The sequence below is a fragment of the Triticum dicoccoides genome, unplaced genomic scaffold (assembly GCF_002162155.2).
Source record: "Triticum dicoccoides isolate Atlit2015 ecotype Zavitan unplaced genomic scaffold, WEW_v2.0 scaffold269572, whole genome shotgun sequence".
In the NCBI taxonomy this organism is placed as follows: domain Eukaryota; kingdom Viridiplantae; phylum Streptophyta; class Magnoliopsida; order Poales; family Poaceae; genus Triticum; species Triticum dicoccoides.
The window spans coordinates 18041-29821 of NW_021259075.1; the positions used below are offsets into that span (position 1 = coordinate 18041).

Sequence of the window (11781 nt, forward strand, 5' to 3'; positions counted from 1 at the left end):
GGGGGGTGATGGAAATATGAGCAAATTACTAATCATGACCACAACAACAGAGATTGAACTAATCATGCGAACTAGCATAGCAGATGAACAAATCACATCTAGGGCACATACTAGAAACATGAATTCTACCACGATCTCGAACAGGAAGGATAGAATCACATACGGTGCAGCGGGTGCAGCACCGCCGGCGTGGATGTTGTCGCCCATGTCGTCGAGGATGAGGTTGCCGAGGTCGGGGAAGAAGTCGTCGTTCGCGAAGTCGTCGTTCGCGAAGTCGTCGCTGCCAGCAGTCGCGCGAGTGCGCTCCCCAAAAACCTGATCGCCCCTCTCCCGTACAGGATCACGAGAGGCGGGGTTCCGGAGGCCTGCTGTCCCTTCTCGCGGTGCACGCCGGAAGGAGGGATGGAGAAGACTAGCTTGGCGGCGCAATGATCTGGAACGGTGATGAGAAACCATACGAAGCGGCGGCTAGGGTAGACGTCTGCCTGACTATATATTGCGGGCCAGGTAGGTCTCGTCACGATCCAAAAGAATCGGAAACGGTTCAGTAATTAACGCGTCCGTTAATCTGTCCTCGGCTCGGCTCAATCCCGCAACCCGCGGCGCGGCGCGGCGCGGCGCGGCGAGCGAGGAGGAGGAGCGCGCGTGTAGGTCTCCTCTTTTCATGCTCATACAAGTGGTAGAAGAGCTCACCTTATAAAGAGGTGCAACTCTCTCTCAACTTCCAATGTGGGACTAAACTTTAGCCTCACTCACTCCACTCACATGTATGCATGAATGGGTCAAGAGAATTTCAGAATTTTAGTTGGGCTTTGGGCCAAAGGCCTACTAGCAAAATTCCAACAATCCCCCACAAAGTCTCATTGGCACATCTCATCATTTAATTCCAAAACATTGTTTTATATATCAGTGCTTAGTGAAGACTGTGAAGTTGAACTTCCACTTAGAAATTTATGCTACACTAAATCACAACTTGAATAGTGGACTATGCCTTGAACTACAAGTTTTCTGTGAAACTAGTTTCACACAAATTCTTGACCGATACTGGGCTGCCACAAGGCTTCCCCGCGGGTGGAGCGTATACGTCATACTCCAGGGCCTTTCATGAATTTATTAGAGAACACACAATTCTCAAAGACTGCGATGTTGACAGTCAAATTCATATAGGTGTGTTCCTCAGAAGATGTTCTGCAGGACAACATCTCTGCTTACCCAAAATAACTTCAGATCGACCGTACCAACACCTCGAACGATGGCATGTGACCCGTTCCCCATCAGCACGGGTGAAGTCCCTGTTGCCTGGTAAGAAGAAAACATGGAGGCGTCAGCACAAACATGTACATTGGCACCGGTGTCAATTAACCAATCAGGGGATTGAAATACTGAAAGGATGGTAGGAAAAATATCGTACCCTGATTCCTTCATATCAGTATCACCGATGACAACATTAGCGGACTTGCCGCTCTTCTCATGTTCGCGCTCCTCAAAGCGGTTAGGACACTTTGGAGCCCAGTGATTAGGATCACCGCAGACATGGCAAAGTCCCTTCCCCTTCTTATGAGAATTCTTCTTGAAGTTGGTAGAGTGTGATGGCTTGTTCTTTGTATCAAACTTGCCTTTGCCCTGAGTTTTGTTCTTATTGTTTTTGTACTTGTTGGGCTGGGAGTTCTTCTTATGTACCATGTGGGCACTAGAACCTCCCTCAGCAACTCGAGCACGTGTGTCCTTTGCTCTCGCCTTCTCTTCAACATCAAGAGTACCAATGAGATCCGCAACGGAAAACTCCTGTCTCTTGTGTTTCAGGAAAGTAGCAAAATTGTTCCACGAAGGTGGAAGCTTGGCAATGATGCCTCTGGCAACAAATTTGTCCGGTAACACACACTTGAAGTACTCAAATTCTTTTGCGAGCGACTGTATCTCATGAGCCTGCTGTACAACAGGGCGCTCATCAGTCATCTTGTAGTCATAGAATTGCTCCATGATGTACAACTCGCTGCCGGCGTCCGAGGCACCAAACTTGGCCTCGAGCGCAGCCCACATGTCCTTGCCGTTGTCAAACGACATATACGAATCCACAATGGAGTCATCAAGAACACTCAGAAGAGCGCCTTTAAAGAGGGTATCGATCTTCTCAAAAGCTTCCAGCTGTGCTGGATTAAGATCGCCCTTAGGCTTGCCCTTGGTGGCATCATAGCAGCCCATGGTCTGAAACCAGTAGACTGCTCTCGTGCGCGACCTCTTATATTGCGCCCCCTTAAAGGCAGGCGGTTTCAGATGCGCAGCAAAACCACTCGGAGTAAATTGCCTATAATCAAGTTTTTGGATTGATGGAAATATGAGCAAATTACTACGAGATTTAATCCGAATAAATAGAATATAAATCATGACCACAGCAGCAGAGATTAAAGTAATCATGTGAACTAGCATAGCAGATGAACATATCACATCTAGGGCACATACTAGAAACATGAATTCCATCACGATCTCGAACAGGAAGGATAGAATCACATACGGTGCAGCGGGTGCAGCACCGCCGGCGTTGATGTTGTCGCCCATGTCGTCGAGGATGAGGTTGCCGAGGTCGGGGAAGAAGTCAACGTTCGCGAAGTCGTCGCTGCCAGCAGTCGCGCGAGTGCGCTCCCCAAAAACCTGATCGCCCCGCTCCCGTACAGGATCACGAGAGGCGGAGTTCCGGAGGCCTGCTGTCCCTTCTCGCGGTGCACGCCGGAGGAGGGATGGAGAAGACTAGCTGGGCGACGCAATGATCTGGAACGGTGATGAGAAACCATACGAAGCGGCGGCTAGGGTAGACGTCTGCCTGACTATATATTGCGGGCCGGGTAGGTCGTGGGAGTAAACCGCACGTCCGAGTCGTCACGATCCAAAAGAATCGGAAACGGTTCAGTAATTAACGCGTTCGTTAGTTATTAACTAATGACTCATTAATTTTCCCATGCAGCAAAAATATAGACAACGTGCATAGCTCTGTCCTCGGCTCGGCTCAATCCCGCAACCCGCGGCTCGTCGTGACGACGCGTGGCGTGGCGAGGCGAGCGAGGAGGAGGAGCGCGCGTGTAGGTCTCCTCTTCTCATGCTCATACAAGTGGTAGAAGAGCTCACCTTATAAAGAGGTGCAACTCTCTCTCAACTTCCAATGTGGGACTAAACTTTAGCCTCACTCACTCCACTCACATGTGTGCATGAATGAGCCAAGAGAATTTCAGAATTTTAGTTGGGCTTTGGGCCAAAGGCCTACTAGCAAAATTCCAACAATCCCCCACAAAGTCTCATTGGCACATCTCATCATTTAATTCCAAAACATTGTTTTATATATCGGTGCTTAGTGAAGACTGTGAAGTTAAACTTCCACTTAGAAATTTATGCTACACTAAATCACAACTTGAATAGTGGACTATGCCTTGAACTACAAGTTTTCTGTGAAACTAGTTTCACACAAATTCTTGACCGATACTGGGCTGCCGAAGTCTTCCCCGCGGGTGGAGCGTATACGTCATACTCCAGGGCCTTTCATGAATTTATTAGAGAACACCCAATTCTCACATACTGCGACGTTGACAGTCAAATTCATATAGGTGTGTTCCTCAGAAGATGTTCTGCAGGACAACATCTCTGCTTACCCGAATAAGCCACTTGGAACACATTAAGATAATTATCAACCTGCCATGCAGATCAGGAGAGTATTGCATCTTTACCGAGTGGGATAATTAATATAGGGATACACTCCTCCCAGCTGACCAAACAGCTTGTCTCCCACTTCTACTTCACGGGATCTCCGATCACATAGAGTGGGTTACCACTATGGACAACTCATGCGGTGGGTCTCAAAACCATCTCCATCGATGCATTATCTATCACATTACGTGATAGACCGTTTGTGAAGGGATCTGCCAAGTTTTTCGATGTTTGGATATAATCCAACGTAATAACTCCGGAGTTCCTCAATTTTCTGACAGATTTTAGTCTCCTCTTCACATGCCTTGAGGACTTCATATTGTCCTTAGAACTGTTTATCTTGACGATCACAGTTTGATTATCACAGTTCATCAGGATAGGGGGTATTGGTTTTTCAACCATAGGTAAGTCCATCAAGAGTTCATGAAGCCACTCTGCTTCAATAGTGGCAGTGTCTAATGCTGTGAGTTCTGCTTCCATAGTTGACCTCGTTAAGATGGTCTGCTTGCAAGACTTCCAGGAAACAGCGCCACCACCAAGTGTAAAAACATAACCACTTGTGGCCTTAATCTCATCAGCATCACATATCCAGTTTGAGTCACTATAACCCTCCAGTACCCTTGGATACCCGGTGTAGTGAATCCCATAGCTCGCGGTGCCTTTCAAATAGCGCATAACTCTCTCAAGCGCATGCCAATGATCATCTCCCGGTTTTGACACAAACCGACTCAGCTTGCTCACAGCAAAAGAGATGTCAGGCCTCGTGGCACTCGTCAAATACATAAGCGAGCCAATAATCTGAGAATACCTCAGTTGCTCTCTAGCAATCCATCGATTCTTTCGAAGCAACACACTAGCATCATATGGAGTTGGAGAAGGTGTGCAGTCGCTATACCCAAAACGACTCAAGACCTTTTCCACATAATGAGACTGAAGCAGTGTGATCCCACCATTCTCATCTCTCAACAGCTTGATGTTTAAGATAACATCAGCTACTCCTAGATCCTTCATCTCAAAACAGCGAGATAAGAAATCCTTAACCTCCTTGATTAAATCAAGTTTGGTTCCAAAGATCAATATGTCATCGACATACAGACAAAGAATAACTCCTTCGCCCCCACCATAGCGATAGTACACGCATTTGTCACCATCGTTTACTACAAAGCCGGCAGCAGTTAATGTTCTTTCGAACTTCTCATGCCACTCCTTAGGAGCTTGTTTAAGGCCATATAAAGACTTTAATAACTTGCACACCTTTCCTTCCTGACCAGGTACTACAAAACCATCTGGCTGATCCATGTAAATTTCCTCCTTCAACTCTCCATTAAGGAAAGCCGTCTTAACGTCCATTTGATGAACGAGAAGACCATGTGAGGCAGCCAGTGATAGTAGCACCCGAATTGTGGTCAGTCTAGCCACGGGTGAGTAAGTATCAAAGAAGTCTTCACCTTATTTCTGGGTATAACCCTTGGCCACAAGCCGTGCCTTGTACTTTTCAATCGTACCATCAGGTCTAAGCTTCTTCTTGAACACCCACTTACATCCTACAGGTTTGCACCCATATGGACGGTCAGTGATCTCCCAGGTACCGTTAGCTAAGATGGAATCCATCTCGCTACGTACAGCTTCCTTCCAGTAGTCAGCATCAGGAGATGCATAGGCTTCTGAAATAGTCCTGGGTGTGTCATCCACGAGGTACACAATGAAATCATCACCAAAAGACTTTGCAGTCCTCTGTCTCCTACTCCTCACAGGAGTTCCATTGTTACCCTCAACAGGATTCTCAACGTGTTCCAACGCAATGGTGGGTTCAGGAATTACAGTGAATTCCTCACTAGTTGGAGTAGGTATCTCATGATTTGATGAACTCGACATATCCTTCATAGGAAATATGTCCGCAAAGAAAGTTGCATCATTTGATTCCATAATCGTACCAACATGCATGTCGGATACCTCAGATATTATTATCAAAAATCTATAGCCGATGCTATGAAAAGCATAGCCCAGAAGAAAACAATCCACGGTTTTTGGTCCAAGCTTGCGCTTCATGGGAATTGGTATATTGACTTTCGCCAAACAACCCCAAGTACGTAGGTAAGAGAGTTTCAACCTTTTCCTTTCCCATTCCTCAAATGGAGTCATGGTTTTATGCTTTGTGGGAACTCGGTTTAGGACATGACACGCAGTCATTAGCGCCTCCCCCCACCATTCCTTGGATAGACCCGAAGTGTCTAACATGGTGTTAACCATATCAGTTAGAGTTCGGTTCTTTCTTTCGGCTACCCCATTTGACTGGGGTGAGTAGGGAGACGTCCTCTCATGGATTATACCATGTTCCGCACAAAACAGATCAAATTCATTGGAAAAATACTCTCCACCACGATCGGACCTAAGCCGTTTAATTTTTCGATCAAGTTGGTTCTCTGCTTCAGCTTTATAGTTTTTAAAGAAAGTCAAAGCCTCATCTTTTGATTTCAGAAGATACACATAACAATATCTGGTGGAGTCATCAGTCAACGTCATGAAGTATCTCTTTCCACCTTTTGTCAACACGCCATTCATCTCACAAAGATCAGAATGTATAAGCTCTAGTGGCGCCAAGTCTCTTGCCTCTGCAGTCTTATGGGACTTGCGAGGTTGCTTAGCTTGCACACATACTTGGCACTTGGAGCCTTTGACAGTAGAGATTTTCGGAATTAAATTCATATTGGCTAACCGCGTCATGCAACCAAAGTTAATATGACAGAGTCGTGAATGCCAAATATCAGACTCATTATTGTGGCAAACATTATTAATAACTTTAGTGCAAATATCTGACAAAGATAGGCGGAACAAGCCTCCGCACTCATAGCCTTTTCCAACAAATTGTCCACACTTAGAAATTACAACTTTATTGGATTCGAAAACCAACTTAAAACCATCTCGACATAAACGGGAACCGCTAACGAGATTTTTATTAATGGACGGCACATGATGAACGTTCTTCAGACGCACAGTCTTCCCTGAAGTAAACTTCAGATCGACCGTACCAACACCTCGAACGATGGCATGTGACTCGTTCCCCATCAGCACGGGTGAAGTCCCTGTTGCCTGGTAAGAAGAAAACATGGAGGCGTCAGCACAAACATGTACATTGGCACCGGTGTCAATTAACCAATCAGGGGATTGAAATACTGAAAGGATGGTAGGAAAAATACCGTACCCTGATTCCTTCATATCAGTATCACCGATGACAACATTAGCGAACTTTCCGCTCTTCTCATGTTCGCGCTCCTCAAAGCGGTTAGGACACTTTGGAGCCCAGTGATTAGGATCACCGCAGACATGGCAAAGTCCCTTCCCCTTCTTATGAGAATTCTTCTTGAAGTTGGTAGAGTGTGATGGCTTGTTCTTTGTATCAAACTTGCCTTTGCCCTGAGTTTTGTTCTTATTGTTTTTGTACTTGTTGGGCTGGGAGTTAATCTTCTGTACCATGTGGGCACTAGAACCTCCCTCAGCAACTCGAGCACGTGTGTCCTTTGCTCTCGCCTTCTCTTCAACATCAAGAGTACCAATGAGATCCGCAACGGAAAACTCCTGTCTCTTGTGTTTCAGGGAAGTAGCAAAATTGTTCCACGAAGGTGGAAGCTTGGCAATGATGCCTCTGGCAACAAATTTGTCCGGTAACACACACTTGAAGTACTCAAATTCTTTTGCGAGCGACTGTATCTCATGAGCCTGCTGTACAACAGGGCGCTCATCAGTCATCTTGTAGTCATAGAATTTCTCCATGACGTACAACTCGCTGCCGGCGTCCGAGGCACCAAACTTGGCCTCGAGCGCAGCCCACATGTCCTTGCCGTTCTCAAACGACATATACGAATCCACAATGGAGTCATCAAGAACACTCAGAAGAGCGCCTTTAAAGAGGGTATCGATCTTCTCAAAAGCTTCCAGCTGTGCTAGATTAAGATTGCCCTCAGGCTTGCTCCTGGTGGCATCATAGCAGCCCATGGTCTGAAACCAGTAGACTGCTCTCGTGCGCCACCTCTTATATTGCGCCCCCTTAAAGGCAGGCGGTTTCAGATGCGCAGCAAAACCACTCGGAGTAAATTGCCTATAATCAGGTTTTTGGATTGATGGAAATATGAGCAAATTACTACGAGATTTAATCCGAATAAACAGAATATAAATCATGACCACAGCAGCAGAGATTAAACTAATCATGTGAACTAGCATAGCAGATGAACATATCACATCTAGGGCACATACTAGAAACATGAATTCTACCATGATCTCGAACAGGAAGGATAGAATCACATACGGTGCGGCGGGTGCAGCACCGTCGGCGTTGATGTTGTCGCCCATGTCGTCGAGGATGAGGTTGCCGAGGTCGGGGAAGAAGTCGTCGTTCGCGAAGTCGTCGCTGCCAGCAGTCGCGCGAGTGCGCTTCCCAAAAACCTGATCGCCCCTCTCCCGTACAGGATCACGAGAGGCGGGGTTCCGGAGGCCTGCTGTCCCTTCTCGCGGTGCACGCCGGAAGGAGGGATGGAGAAGACTAGCTTGGCGACGCAATGATCTGGAACGGTGATGATAAACCATATGAAGCGGCGGCTAGGGTAGACGTCTGCCTGACTATATATTGCGGGCCGGGTAGGTCGTGGGAGTAAACCCCACGTCTGAGTCGTCACGATCCAAAAGAATCGGAAACGGTTCAGTAATTAACGCGTCCATTAATTATTAATTAATGACTCATTAATTTTCCCATGCAGCAAAAATATAGACAACGTGCATAGCTCTGCCCTCGGCTCAATCCTGCGTGTAGGTCTCCTCTTCTCATGCTCATACAAGTGGTAGAAGAGCTCACCTTATAAAGAGGTGCAACTCTCTCTCAACTTCCAATGTGGGACTAAACTTTAGCCTCACTCACTCCACTCACATGTGTGCATGAATGGGCCAAGAGAATTTCAGAAATTTAGTTGGGCTTTGGGCCAAAGGCCTACTAGCAAAATTCCAACAGGGGGGGGGTCTTGGGGGAAAAAACAAGGTCCAAGGGCCCCTAAAATGCGGAGGCCCTAAGACTCTTCCATCTCTTTCCAATCTGAATTTCAGAGAAGCTGAACATATGCCAGTATCCTAAAGTATTCAAATGACAAGAACCTTGCACACAACCAAAGATATCAGTTTGTGTAAAAAAACCTCAAAGATATCAGTGTACTGCTCTCCCACCTCTGTGCACATCGAAATATAATATCTCACTTTTACGGATGTCTATTTTTGGATCCTGATAGTTGCTTCAAAGCTACCAATAGGAGCTTCAAGTTTATTGTCTTTTTGTTCGAAAGAAAAGGTCATATCATCAGCAAATAGGTCCTGCATGTGCTAGAGCCTAGAGCAGAGCTGGATTGAGTGGTTAATCTGACCATTTGGGTCCAAGAAGTCAGGGTAATGAAAATCATAAAGACATATGTAAGAAAAAGTAGTATATCACTAATGGCGTTCTTTTGTTTGCTTAATTTTGTTTCTCATCACTCAATTAATTAAGAGTAGCTAACTTTTGGAACAAAAATACAACAGGATAAATGACTTTTTCTCGAAAGAAGAAGACCGACTGATCTGTTGTTGAGATTGAAGGTGGTGAAAATTATGTTTCTGCATGATAACGTGTGCAATCATCACCCAGAATTGACATCAATAAAGTGAGCTGTGATGGTGGTATTTGTGGCGGTGAGATGGGTTCTAGCGCTGGCTCGCAATATGGTGTTGTGCTTCTGCCATTACTAGAAAAGGGGGCAAAGGGTCAGGCCGGGTCAGCCCATTAGTCCCGGTTCAGTTCAGAACCAGGACCCATGGGGGCATTGAACCCGGTTCGTGTGCCCAGGGGGCCGGCCGGGCCACGTGGGCCATTGGTCCCGGTTCGTCTGGACCTTTTGGTCCCGGTTGGTGGGACGAACCGGGACCAATGGGTCTGGCTCCTGGCCCACCACCATTGGTCCCGGTTGCTGGCTTGAACCGGGACCACAGGCTGCCTTTAGTCCCGGTTCATGCCACGAACCGGGACCAATGAGGTGCCTATATATACCCCTCGCCCGCGAGCAGAGCACTCCAGTGCTCTATTTTTCTCCGGCCGGCGAGGGGAGGGCTTTGTGGTGCTCTAGCTCACCTCCTATGCACATGAGGTGTTCGATGAAATGCCCGAGCCACACTAGTTAAGCTTTCTCCTCTCGAAGCTCGACCTCAAAGCTCCATTTTCCTCGAGATTTGTCTAGGTTTAGCGGCCCGTCACGTCCCATTGCCGTCTTCACCGCCGTCGATCGCCCGCGCCGATCTCGTCGCCGGCACCACCGTGGTTAGCCTCTTGTTCTTATCTTCTTTCTGAAAGAAAAAAAATTCTTGCTTTAGATAGATATTTGTCTAATTTTCTTACTATTTTATTGCTTGTTATTATATAGTGCGATGGTTTTGGTATCCGCCCCCGTCGGCCCTAGTCATGTCTATGATTCGGATGTGGTATATATTATCTTTATAACTATTGGTTCATTTATTGTTTATGAAAATTATGCCGACCAAGGTGACATAGATTTTATTTATCTAGGAGGTATGTGAACCGGAAATTCCAACCGATCCTATTGTCGAGAGGTTAAATTTAGTTGAAGAAGAAAACAATTTCTTGAAGGAAAAAATAAAAAAAATTGAGGAGGAGAAGATGATATTGGAGTTGCATGTTGCGGATGTCGTCGATGATCACAAGATCAAGATGGATGCAATGCGCTTGAAAATTAGAAAGATAAGAAAATATGCCATTCATACCGATGATTGGTATCATTATGCCGTTGGATTAGTTGTTACCTTGGTTGCGATTATGATCACATTTGTTTTCGCATTGAAATGTTTTACATAGTTTCAATGTATGGTTTAATTAATTAGATGCTCTGGAGAGCTATATGTTGTTAGATGATAACTATTTATGTACTTTGGTTTTAATGTGATGATGAACTTCTATTAATTTGGTCACTTAATTATCTATTCATGATGCTCTGTAATGGTTTTTGACACACTTAATTATATATAATGCACGCAGATGAACCGGCAATGGATGTACGGTGACTGACGCACCTCCGAGTACATTAAGGGCGTGCATGCACTAGTAGAAAAGGGGGCAAAGGTTCAGGCCGGGTAAGCCCATTAGTGCCGGTTCAGTCTAGAACCGGGACCAATGGGTGCATTGGACCCGGTTCGTGAGCCCAGGGGCCGCCCGGGCCACGTGGGCCATTAGTCCCGGTTCGTCTGGACCTATTGGTCCCGGTTGGTGGGACGAACCGGGACCAATGGGCCTCGCTCCTGGCCCACCACCATTGGTCCCGGTTGGTGGCATGAACCGGGACCAATAGGTCCCCTTTAGTCCCGGTTCATGCCACCAACCGGGACTAAATGGTTGGTCCTCGTTGCGATTCACAGTTTAGTCCCACCTCGCCAACCGAAGGGCGCCCACACTGGTTTATAAGCCCGTCCTTCTCTGCCTTGTTGAGCTCCTCTCAAAATGAAAATAGATGCCCCTATATAGGAAATTTGACCTAAATTCATAATGAATTTCTCCGAAATTCATAGAAATTGATTATGAATTTAGGTTGAATTTTCTCTATAGGCGCATCTATGTTCATTTTTCTAGTAAAGTTAATCACAAACTTGAGATTCACACAAATTTCAAAGAATTCAAATTTTAACTATTCTAATTTGAAAACTAATGGCACTAACACAAAGTTTATAATTTTTGGTATCTCTGTGGAGAAAGATTGTAGATAGTAAATATAATACTAAAAGTGTTTTCAAATTTGAAAACTAATGGCATTAAAAAAAGTTTTTCTAAAACTAAAACCATAAAGAATTAAAAAATAATGCAAAAAAAGAAAATAAATAATGCAGAAAACAAAACAAAAAATCTGGAAAAAAATACATATATTAACAATAAGTATTTTGTTATAAGTAGAAACAAAATAAAATAAATAAAGCAACAAAGAAAACAAAAAAACAAAAAAATTGTTTTCGAGTTTGAAAAGTAATGGCATTAACAAAATGTTTATAATTTTTCTAAAACTAAAAGCATAAAGA

The 11781-nt window shown here is 45.3% G+C and overlaps 1 protein-coding gene across 1 annotated transcript in view; it reads left to right on the forward strand.

The window, feature by feature from the left end:
* LOC119345714 (leucine-rich repeat receptor protein kinase MSP1-like) overlaps window positions 1–11781 on the forward strand; it is a 62240-nt gene that overhangs the window by 748 nt on the left and 49711 nt on the right. The gene's annotated exons all lie outside the window — the stretch shown is intronic.